The 12,268-nt window shown below is 37.4% G+C and overlaps 1 long non-coding RNA gene across 1 annotated transcript; it reads left to right on the top strand.

The window, feature by feature from the left end:
• Window positions 1-289: 289 nt before the first annotated feature.
• On the top strand, window positions 290-9,616 carry LOC131995370 (uncharacterized). Its single transcript, XR_009397428.1, has 2 exons — window positions 290-321; window positions 9,340-9,616. It is a non-coding gene; the product is annotated as an uncharacterized LOC131995370 (long non-coding RNA).
• The last annotated feature ends 2,652 nt before the right edge of the window (window positions 9,617-12,268 follow it).

The raw sequence follows: 12,268 nt of genomic DNA, 5'->3' as shown, positions 1-12,268 counted from the left end.
ATTTCGCTTAGTATATGTTAATGCCAGAGTTGCATACTGCCCTTTATAAAAAACAGCAAATTTTTATAGTTGAAATAGCAGTCAGGTCTGTCTTTTTTATTTCCTGTAGCAAACCTTTTTGCTATAAGTGTCGTTGAATACATATATGTATATGGGCAGCTATAAGTCTCCACATTGATGTCAATGAAGACGAATGAATGATATGAGTATTTGGTCTCTCTCTTATTTTCAAGTTCATTTTCATAATAATGTATTGATTTTGAATCACCTTTTTTTAATTTTATTTATTTTCTAGGGAAGCGCGAGACAATACAGTTACAGGTATGTATGGTGCGTAGCAGGCTTCTTTTACTATTAAAATGTCACACTAATTTCAGCGGTAACAAAACAACCTTTTTATTTATTGTTAATATTTGATGAATTTGGTATTCTGATTTATTATTACCACAGTCATTTTTAATTTGAAGATCAAAATTTTGGCTGGTACTAACTATGTTCGCTTTTCACCGGTAAAAATACATGTGTTTCACGGTTACTTTTTTGAAACAATACAAAAATCTCAATTATAACATAATACTTTTTATAAAAATTTGTTCATAAGTAATGAGGGAATGTCCTACTTAATGAAATCAGCAATTTTTTTTGCTTCAAAATCTATTATCTTAAAAAAGTATTCATGAAAAAATTTCGCTAAAAGCGAATATAGTACTACCCTCTAGGTTAGAATGCAGTGGGTCAACAAAATAAAATTTTATAGAATCAACAATTTGCAATCTACACATACCCACACGTTAATGAGACTGAAATGGAATGAAACTATAAATATTTAATATAAGTATTTTGTTACTTAGAGAATGTACTAATAGCTGGTGTTCGTTTTTCACAGTCGAAAACACATGTTTTTTGCTTTAAAGTCTATTGTCTAAAAAATTAATCACGAAAAAATTTCGTGAAAAGCGAACATAGTACCAGTATTAAGGCAATGTTATATAGTACTACAACAATGTTTCAATAACTTATTTGATATGGAAAAGATTGTTTTTCATTTGAATTTATAAAAGTTCATATCACGAATGAAACTAACGAATGAAAATCTTTTTTCAAATTGGCACATGCTATTTGAGCGATTAGAGCGTGCTCTATTCCTTCTGATAAAAACATAAAGAAATCATCTGTTTTTTGCTGTCAGTCGAATGAAGCAAACCCATATTAAATTGTTTTCACAGCTTAATGATTTAACCGACTTTCTCACAACTCTAACAATGTGTTCGCATAAAAAACATCAGCTGTTGCTCACATTTTTAGGTTATGTCATAGGAAAATAACATACAAGTGTGAGCAAAAGTGATGAATGGTATGTAAATTAACAATTTTGACACACATGATGTACTGCATCATGACATACATGATGTATTGCACTACGATTCAAGTGATTTGCATTTGTTAACAGGGATGTTTTTGACAGCTTTGTTTATTGTGATCTGTATTTTATTGTGTTCAGCATATATATTGTGGTCAGAAATATCGTGTTTTGCAACGAGGTTTCCCATACATTTTCAGTAGGAGCAAATCCATTTATTTGAGAAGATTTTCAGCAAATCTCCTTCGAAATTCAAATGCAACACTGCGTTTGTTGTTGTTTTTGTAGCCACATTTTCATGTGCAGGTAGCGATCCTCAATCTCGTTCCGGTCCAAAGGACCGATCGCCACGGGAACAAGCTGGCCATTGGTTATTATATAGGCGCCAATAACTCGCCTTGTCATATCAAGCAACATAGGCACTCAGTATTTGTGCAACAGGCCTCTCACTGAGACTCTCCGCTCGATGCCGCTGATTGTCCGCGACTGTTGTTGCAGCTTCTTGTGACAGCAATGAACACCACACACATCGGACCTCAAAGTTCCAGCAGCACTGGATTTAGTCAAGAAGGAAGATATTCCTTCTCGACCAGTGGCATGCGCTTTCTCAGATCCTGAATCCATACTTGGGAGACAAAGGGTCTGTAATCCCAATCTTTCAACCACTGACTGGAAGATTGCGATGAGGCTGATGGCGACCGGAGACATGCAGGATTTCAACTAAACTCCGGCTGACTCGCAGTCTGAAGGAGTTGTATCCTACGGATTTAACAAGTTGAAACTAAAGGTCTAGAAACGGTGTGGTTGGGGAATCAGCAGACAACTCATCGGTTGTTTCTGAACACTTGTCTGAGGAACTTACAAGTTGTATCCGATAGGTTGGCCCCTTATTTTAGGGAGATATTTTCCGTTTGTAGTAGCATGTCGTATATATCTGTGGGATGGAGGGACTATAAGATATTGCAGGTTAAGTTAAAAGCAGGAAAACCTTTCCACGCGAAGGCGAAAGATTTTCGTCCTATTAATATGTCATACTTTACGCTGAAGACTCGAGAGGTTGATAGAAACATGTCTAAGGGCAAAGATTTCTGGAGATCACCTGTCTCGGCAACAGCATGCATATGGTAAGGGCAAGTCCACTGAACCAGCCCTTCACGAGTTTGTCGCCTACGTAGAGGGTTCTCTCGCTATCAAGGAATATACAATGCTAGAGTTTCATTGAAGGTGCTTTCAATAATGTAAAACCGATGTCAATCATAAAGGAGCTGGAGTTTCTGGGCATTAACACTACCGTAAGAAAGTACTCAATTAGTAAAATATAACTTACGGTAGCCTTGGGATATTTATATCAAAAAATATAGATCAGCAGAGGAATACTTCAAGGAGGTATACGTTTTCCTCTACTTTGGAATATAGCCATTAACATAATATTATTGTCTCGGGAAGGAAAAGGTGTAAAAGTGTTCGCGTTTCTCGTTTCTCGCACTAATAGGGCTTTTTTTTTTAATAAAACAAAAACGGTTTTGGATATCAATGAAATTCTTTATTGCTGTGAAGGAATGTTCGATGCCAATATGTGTGGAACTCGATTTCTTTTCCATGGGGGCACGCTAGCATAAATCGGCCGATACTGCTTCAATTTCACGTTCGGTTCATAACCTGATATGCTGCTACATAAACCGATCTCGGATCTTGACTTCTTGAGCCTCTAGAGGACGTAATTAATATTCGATTTGGTTGAAGCTTTCAACAACTGTACTAAGTATGGTTCTAATCGGTTCATAACCTGATATAGCGGCCATATAGACCAATCTTGGATCTTGATTTTTGATTATTATTATTTTGTATGAGGTTTTTTTGTTATGGTTTTCAATAACTGTGCATCTGCTATAGCTCCCTTATAAACAGATCTCCCGATTATATTTCTTGAGCCCCTAAATGGCGCAATTCTTATCCGATTTGGCTGAAATTTTGTACAACGGCTTTTCTCATTAAATATGGTCTGTAGCTTGATACAGTTCCCATATAAACAAATATCTCGATTTTACTTCTTAAGTTCCTAAAGGACGCAATTCTTAAATGAATTGGCTGAAATTTATCGCAAAGACTTCTACAACGGTCTCCAATATCCAAAAATTGGTCCACAACCAGCTATAGCTCCAATAGCATAGCAATTTTTATCCATTGTCCTTGTCCAAGCTAAGAACTTGACATGTTTACTCTTTTTTATTGTACCCAATGAATGAGATAATGAGAAATTTCAGATGGTTTCCCATAAGAGAATATGAAAAATAAATGTAAACTAGTATCTATATTTCACAGAAGAAACTGAATATTATTTGTTTATAAAGTAGTAAAATAGTCGCATATATTTCTTACAACTTTAAGCGCAATATGAACCTCTGATTGCTATAAGAATTGCATTGACATATCCTTAACGAAATTTCGTTACCGGTGCCGTTACCGAAAATTTCGCTGAAGGTGCGAAGCTCAAATGAAATTTTCTTTGGGTAACAGTCATTGGAGAATTTTCTCTTGCAATGAGGAGAGGAGAATGAGGAGAGTCTCAGTGAGGAGTCAGGTGGCACTGGCTCTTAACTAAATACTGAGTGCCAATGATACTCGAGATGACAAGGCGAGTTATTGGCGCCTTCAAATAACCAATGGCCAACATCAGCGTCTGTTCCCAGGTTAGGGGCGGCTGGCGGCGAGCGTCGGATCTTGGAGCAAGCGGCTCGCCATAACGACGGATACATGCAATCCCACAAACCCATGCGGTTGGGGCGCTGGGCCAGTAACCCGCCCCCGGAAAACATAGAACTACTATGAGTAACAAAGGAATAGTAAAAACCGACCCCCCAACGTTGACGACCCACGCAAACGAAACAAGGACCATGATTTGCGGATCTGCACCTGGAATGTCCGCACTCTTTATAGGGAAGGTATATACTATATACGCGCTGGCGGATGTATTAGAGAAGTACAAGGCAGACATAACCGCCTTACAGGAAGTGCGATGGACTGGGAATGGCGTCACTACAACACCAAACGGTGACGAACTATACTATAGCTGCCATAACACGAGGCATGAATTTGGCTGCGGATTTGTGGTTAGTCGAAGACTGAAACACCTAGTCTCCAGCTTTACTCCGGTGGATGAGAGGCTAGCCACAATCCGCATAAAAGCCAAATTATTCAACATCAGTCTTATTTGTGCCCATGCCCCGACGGAAGACGAGCAGACCAAGGATATTTCCTACGAGCGCCTGGAGAGAGAATATGACCGCTGCCCCGCCCATGATATTAAAATCGTTCTGGGAGATTTTAATGCGAAAATAGGGAAGGAAGAAATTTTTGGTCCAACAGTCGGAAAGTTTAGCCTCCACGAGATAACGTCCAGTAATGGGTTGAGGCTGATAGATTTTGCCGCGGCAAAAAACATGGTAGTTAGTAGCACCAGATTGCAACATAAAATATCTACAAAGCCACATGGCTGTCACCCGATCAAAACACGAGAAACCAAATTGATCCCGTTGTGATAGATGGAAGGCATTCATCCAACGTGTTAGATGTACGATCGATCCGTGGAGCGAATATAGATTCGGATCATTACCTTGTTGCAGCAAAGGTTTGAACATAGCGAGGAAAGTACGATCTGACACTGCACGGAAGCTGGACATTGAAAAGCTGCAGACACAACAAATGGCAGCGGCATACTCCACTCGACTGACCCAACTGCTTGATGAAAGCACTCCTTGCTCCGATTATATAATGGCGCAGTGGCAAACTATTGCCCACTCCATGGAAAATGCCGCGAAATCCGTACTTGGGTAGCGGAAGCCTCCTTTAAAAAACCCATGGTACGTCCAAGAGTGTCGAGATGCTACTGAAGCCAAGAATGCGGCATATAAAGCAACCCTGCAATCAGTAGCAACGCGCCAGATGAAGGAGAGGTGTCGGGAGAAAAGGAGAGAGGAGAAACGTCTATTCCGCAGAAAGAAAAAGGAAATGGAAAGACGTGAGTGCGAGCGAATTGAGATGTACAGGAGTCAGAATGAAGTCCGGAAATTCTACCAAAGAATTAAACAACAAACCGATGGCTTTGGTGCAGGCACATCCTCCTGCAGAGACAAAGAAGGAAATCTGGTAACTGACACAGACAACATGCTGAGGATATGGAAAGAACATTTTACCTAACTGCTAGTGTCCGATGTTGGCGGCGAAGAGGATACCGCAGAACCAATCCCTGATGATGGTATAGAAAGGTAACCTCCTAGTCAAAATGAGGTCCAAGTAGCAGTAACCCGACTAAAGAACAACAAAGCAGCAGGAGCCGACGGGTTACCCGCTGAACTATTTAAGACCGGAGGCGACACGCTGATAAGGCGTATGCATCAGCTTATCTACGCAATCTGGCTAGAAGAACGCATACCCGATGATTGGAACCTCAGCATACTATGTCCCGTACACAAGAAAGGAGACAAGACGGAATGTGCCAACTACAGAGGAATAAGTCTCCTCCCCATCGCATACAACATACTCTCGAGCGCACTGTGTGAAAGATTGAAACCCAAAGTCAATGAGATAATTGGGCCCTATCAATGCGGCTTTAGACCTGGTAAATCCACCCTAGACCAGATATTCACACTGCGCCAAATCCTGGAAAAGACCAGAGAAGGACAAATCAACACCTACCACCTCTTTGTTGACTACAAAGCCGCCTTCGATACTCCTTTACGTTTAAAGGTATTTCAAGCCATGTCTGAGTTTGGTATCCCTGCAAAATTAATAAGTCTCTGCAGGATGACACTTGCTGATACGCGTTCCTCAGTAAGAATAGGAAAGAATCTCTCCGAACCATTAAATACCAAACGAGGTTTCAGACAAGGACACAGCCTATCGTGTGATCTCTTTAATATCCTGCTGGAGAAGATTATACGAGATGCAGAAGTGAATAGATATGGCACACTAATCACAAGAGAGCACATGGTACTTGCCTATGCCGACGATATCGATATCATAGGTCGGTCACCGGAAGTAGTAACTGCAGCCTTTGAAAGAATCGAAAGAGAGTCAGTGAAAATGGGTCTGGCAGTAAATGGAGATAAGACGAAATGGATGGTCTCCACTCCCAAAAAGCCTTGTACAACCGAGCAGATAAAGAACATGGAGAGAGTTGGGAACCACAACTTTGAGATAGTCAGTAACTTTATCTACCTCGGCACCGCCGTAACCGAAACGAATGACACCAGTCTTGAGATAAAGCGAAGAATAATACTGGCAAATAGATGCTACTTTGGACTAAGTAAGCAGTTAAGAAACAAGGCCATCTCTCGACAGACGAAGACTGCACTTTACAAGACACTGATACTACCCGTGCTGTTATATGGTTCTGAAGCATGGGTACTTGTGAAAGCAGATGAGGCAGTGCTTGGAGTATTTGAGAGAAAGATTCTTCGTAAAATATATGGACCAGTTTGCGTTAACGGAGAATATAGGCGACGTATGAACCACGAGCTGTATGACGACGATAGCATAGTTACACGCATCAAAATACAACGGCTTCGTTGGCTAGGTCATGTTGTCAGAATGGATGAAGAAGCTCCAGCAAAGAAGTCTTTTGAAGGCAAACACGGTGGTACACGCAAACCGGGAAGACCAAAAGCCCGATGGAAAGATCAAGTTGTGGGAGACACCTCGAAACTTGGTGTCAGAGATTTTAGAATGAGCGCAGAAGATCGAGGCGCTTGGAACGCTATTCTACGTTCGGCTAGTGGAAGAAATATTCTGTCATAGCCAATTAAAGTAAAGTAAAGTAACTACGAATGAAAGTGTATGTTTTACCGCTCTAATCGAAAAAATAACAGTGATATTTTGAAAAGTGATTTTTATGTTTTGGTTTCATTCGTATTACACTATGTGTGCGACTTTGACAATGCAAAATTTGACATGTCATAAGAAAAGAACATGTAGTACGTTGGCACCTAATGGAAGTAAAATTTTAGAGATGTAAAAGTGTTTACATAGGAAAAGAAGGTGGTATATTTTTGTTGACATTTAGAGGTGGAGGTTGTGAAAATGGTGGTTAAATCATAAATATTTGAAAACAATTTAATTTGAGGTTGCGTTCATTCGACTGACAACAAAAACAGCCAATTTCTTTATGTTTTTGTCAGAAGGAATAGAACACGCTCTAAACCAAAAACTACATGTGTTATTTTGAAAAGTGATTTTCGTATGTTAGTTTCATTTGTATCACACGACATGTACAATACACCTATATACCATGTAATATAGACCCTAATTTTGTTGTACAATCATATGTATGTATGTACCATTTAGACTCAACATAGGTACGAGAAAATTTAGGTGGAGTACCACTAAAAGTATAAAATAATACGAAATGACTTAACTCCACAGATTCCCAATCTATATATATAAAAGAGCGATAACTTTGTGACTGGCAGACCGATTGACTAATCAACGTCTAGCCCAAACAGCTAAAGCTAGGATCATGAAACTTGGCACAAATGTTGGTTTTGGGTCATAGGCTCGTGATAAGACGGGATTTTGTGATATTCGTGCATTAAGGTACTAAAAGGTACCAAATAGTACGAAATGGTGAATGTGTAAACATGGAAAAGAACGGACAAATAAAGCTAAAACTTTTAAATTCATGTTGCGTAAAATTGGGGTTGGGAAAAATATGTGAAGAGTTGTTCTCAAAACATCAGAAAACGTACTTTTAGTACCGCATTTGGTACTTGCTTTACGGATAGAGCTAGAGCTCTGAAATTTGACAATTAGGTACAACTAGGAAATATATGATGGGTGAGTAAAATATATTTTTTGATTATTTTGGTGCCAAAAATGATAAAATTGTACAAAATAGCTTATCTTCTTCCACAGCGAACGGTTAACAAGATCGTGATCTTGAAAAATTTGAATATTCGGTACCAAATCTTACCAGATGTGGAAGAAAACGTACTATAGTGCTGCAATTGGTACTATTTGGTACATTCTATACTGGTTGTGCAAAAGGTTTCATTCATTAGGACACAGTTACAACTTGACGGTGTATATTGGACAACTAGGGGATTTTCTTAAAATTCGTCTATTTAGGTTTAGTACCTAAACAGACGAATTTTAAAAAATTTTACATTCCATACGAACTGAGCTAGAGCTCTGAAATTTGGGATACAGGTACATGAGAGTATATTCGGCCGCCTAGAATATTTTTTTGATATTTGAATTGAATATTTTTGTGATTTGGGATTTGTATATTAGGGCACTTAAACTTACAAAGTGTTACTTTCTTTACGGATTAGGTAAAAGCTTTTAAAATTACGATACAGTTACACCTTGACATTGGGTGTACCATCGGGGACAGCGAAGCGACCGGGCGTATACTAGTGATATCATAAACAGAGTGTTTATAGGGTTTTCCGAAATTCCGACATTGGAGAAACCAATGTTGACAGCTATTAAATGCTAAATGGGCCAAATCTTCATAAAAAAATATGCACACATGTACATCACGCTTAAAAGTATATCTAGTGTTCATTTAAATTCTTCCCATTGGTGGCACCTTTAATTCAAATCTGACTACATAAATGCTAACTAAACTTAAAAAGCGAAGCAAGGTGTAGATATATGGAAGCTATATTTAAATCCGAACCGATTTCTATAAAATTCACCAGTAATATCAAGAGTCGTAAAGAAATCCTTCCTGCCATATTTCGAGTAAATCGGTTAACAAATGACCACATTGCAATATTACCTTAGGTAATCAGCCGTGTAAACTTCTCTGCAAAGTGGTGTCGCTCTGCGGCAAAACGTTCGGACTCGGCAATACGGTTGGTACTATGAAGTTCTATTTGGTCACTTTGTTCATTTTAAGATAGATGTGATTTTAACCAAACATTTCATTTACCTCCATGGCTCACTTACTGAATATAACGTATGTTTTTATATTTCAGACACTTTAAGAAACCTATCCATATTTGGAGTGTACACTGTTAGAATATTTATTACCATTCGGTGTGGGAGAAAACAATACCGTATTGCATGGATGATGTAAAGACGATGCTAACCTATTCATTATTATTAAAATATCACACTATATAATATCTAAAATAAATTTTGAAGCATTTTATAACTGTTCTATTGTTTAATGGTTTTCATTATGTCAAACCAGCTGAACCGGTAATCATGAATAAATAAATACTTTCTTAAGAAAAGCAAAAATTCGCAAAATTTTTGTACAGACTTCGTATAAAATTACAAAAACAGGATTAATAAAAAACATTACAATGGCTTTTATATTTGGTCATATTTTTTGTTATTTTCAAGGTAAATATGGTTTTGGCCACAACTTTTAATGTTGAAGAAATTTTTTTTTCATTTCAGTTAATAGCAGAAATATATAGTGTGTTAAAAAATGGAAAGTTAAAATATCACCCTACAGGATCACAAATTTGTTCGTCTATAAAGTACTATGTTCGCTTTTCGCAAAAAGTATTATGGTACCATTGAATTTTGTTTCAAAAAGTAATGGCGAAAAACATGTGTTTTCAACTGTGAAAAACGAACATAGACCAGCCAATACATAGAAATCAGATATTCCTTTTATAAAATCATTTGATTTTGATGTCGAAAGAATCAAATGTTAGCGGTCCTGATCGAGTATCTTACATAAACGTTTATGTATTTTATTGCTTTTGGTTTTCATTCATTTTTATACCCATCACCGGAGGATGGGGGTATATTCATTTTGTCATTCCGTTTGCAACAAATCGAAATATCCATTTCCTATAAAATATATATTCTTGATCAGCGTAAAAATCTACGACGATCTAGAAATGTCCGTCCGTCTGTCTTTTGAAATCACGCTACAGTCTTTAAAAATAGAGATATTGAGCTGAAACTTTGCACAGATTCTTTTTTTGTCCATAAGCAGGTTAAGTTCGAAGCTATATCGGACTATATCTTAATATAGCGCCCGTATAGACCGTTCCGCGGATTTAGGGTCTTAGGCCAATAAAAGCCACATTTATTATCCGATTTTGCTGAATTTGGGACAGTGAGTTGTGTTAGGCCCTTCGACAACCTTCTTCCATTTCACTCAGATCGGTTCAGATTTGGATATAGCTGCCATATAGACCGATCTCTAGATTTAATGTTTTGGGCCCATAAAAGGTGCATTTATTTTTCAATGTTGCAGAAATTTGGGACAGAGAGTTAAGTTGAGCTTCTCCACATATTTCTGCAATTTGGTCTAGATCGATCAAGATTTGCATATCACTGCCATATAGACCGATATCTCAATTTAAAGTCTTGGCCCCAAAAAAATGCGCATTTACAATCCGATTTAACTGAAATTTGACACATGTTATGTTAGGCTTTTCGACATCCATATTGTATGTGGTTCAGATCGGTTTATTTTTAGATATAGTTACTAAAAAGTCCAATATTTTGCTACACACAATTGAACAGTGACTTGTACTTATTAGTATTTGGTCCAAATCGGTTCATATTTCGATATAACTGCTATGGGACATAAGGTATGCAATTTTCACCGGATATTGATGAAAGGGGGTTTATATATATACCCGAGGTGGTGGGTATGCAAAGTTCGGTCCGGCCGAACTTAACGCTTTTTTACCTGTTTTTATTAATCAAACATCGCCCACCCGGGCTTTACATTGATAGATTGGAAGATTTTCAGGTTTTTAGAATACAAAAATCAATATTAAAATCTAATATAATACTATCACTAAAATAAATAACTGACAAATTTATTGAATGTAAAAAAATGTTAAAAAAATAGTTACATTGTCTAACGCACAATTATCCGTTCAAACAGCAAGAAAAAGCCGCAAATGTGAGATATTATCAGTGATGAAAATGAATTCAGTTGCCTATAAGAAATTTTGGATTAGCTTAGGCTTAAAAGTTTGTTGACATACTGAGATGTTTTTAAGACTAGAAGGAAGAGTATTCCATAGCCTAGACAAGCGAATTACAAGAGATCTTTCAAATACAACATGATTGAAACTTTCAATACGAATTTGAGAGTTCGAGGGTTGAATGCAAGAATTGAAAGTAAGGAAGAAGGTAACTGGGTTCACGGTACTTAAGGATATTGAAGAAAAAGCAGAGGCATCTAATATTGAGAAAGTGCTCAAAAGAACATCCAAGTAATTGTTTCGCAAAGTATTCGTAGTCTCGTCTACAACGACGACCGTAAACAAACCGTAGTATGCTGTGGAAACACTTCTGAAGCCTAAGCAGATTAGTCCTATTGGATCCGGAATATACCTCAGCACCATACAATATATGAGGCATCAGCAACGAATGGGTCAGCATATATTTTATTTGTGTGGGTAAAATAACATTCAAATTGTAGAGCTTTTTAAGTATAAAGTTTAGTTCGGTTTTTATTACAGCAAATACTGCCGTGGTCTGGTAACATTTTATTGTTTTATTGACTGAGAAAGAAAGCGCTGATCTAACATCATTAATTGCATTGGTTATTTGTTTTATGCAAAATTTATGTTTATTTTTTAACCATGACAATGAGGTACAATAAAACTTTAAGCTTTTAAGTTATTTTAATGTTCTTTTCAGAAATCAAACACAGCCATTCAGCATGCTAACCTTTGCGCCCTGTGGATCCTAATACTTATTTATAAAACTATAAACACGGGATTTATTAAAACTACGACAATAGCGTTACACCGTATTCACAAAACTTAATGCAACCTTAAAGTAGATTTATTTGATATATTTCCTTTATAGAACTGTCAAGTACACGCAAAAAAAGATAGCGTTTGGGATGTTTTTGGGACAAACAAAATACTTTTATTAAAAAGTTTTTCTTCTATTGTAATCGTGTTGCGTTTCTCT

The sequence above is a fragment of the Stomoxys calcitrans genome, chromosome 2 (assembly GCF_963082655.1).
Source record: "Stomoxys calcitrans chromosome 2, idStoCalc2.1, whole genome shotgun sequence".
NCBI lineage: Eukaryota > Metazoa > Arthropoda > Insecta > Diptera > Muscidae > Stomoxys > Stomoxys calcitrans.
Note: the sequence above shows the minus strand (reverse complement) of the source record. Positions and strands in the feature narration are given on the sequence as shown.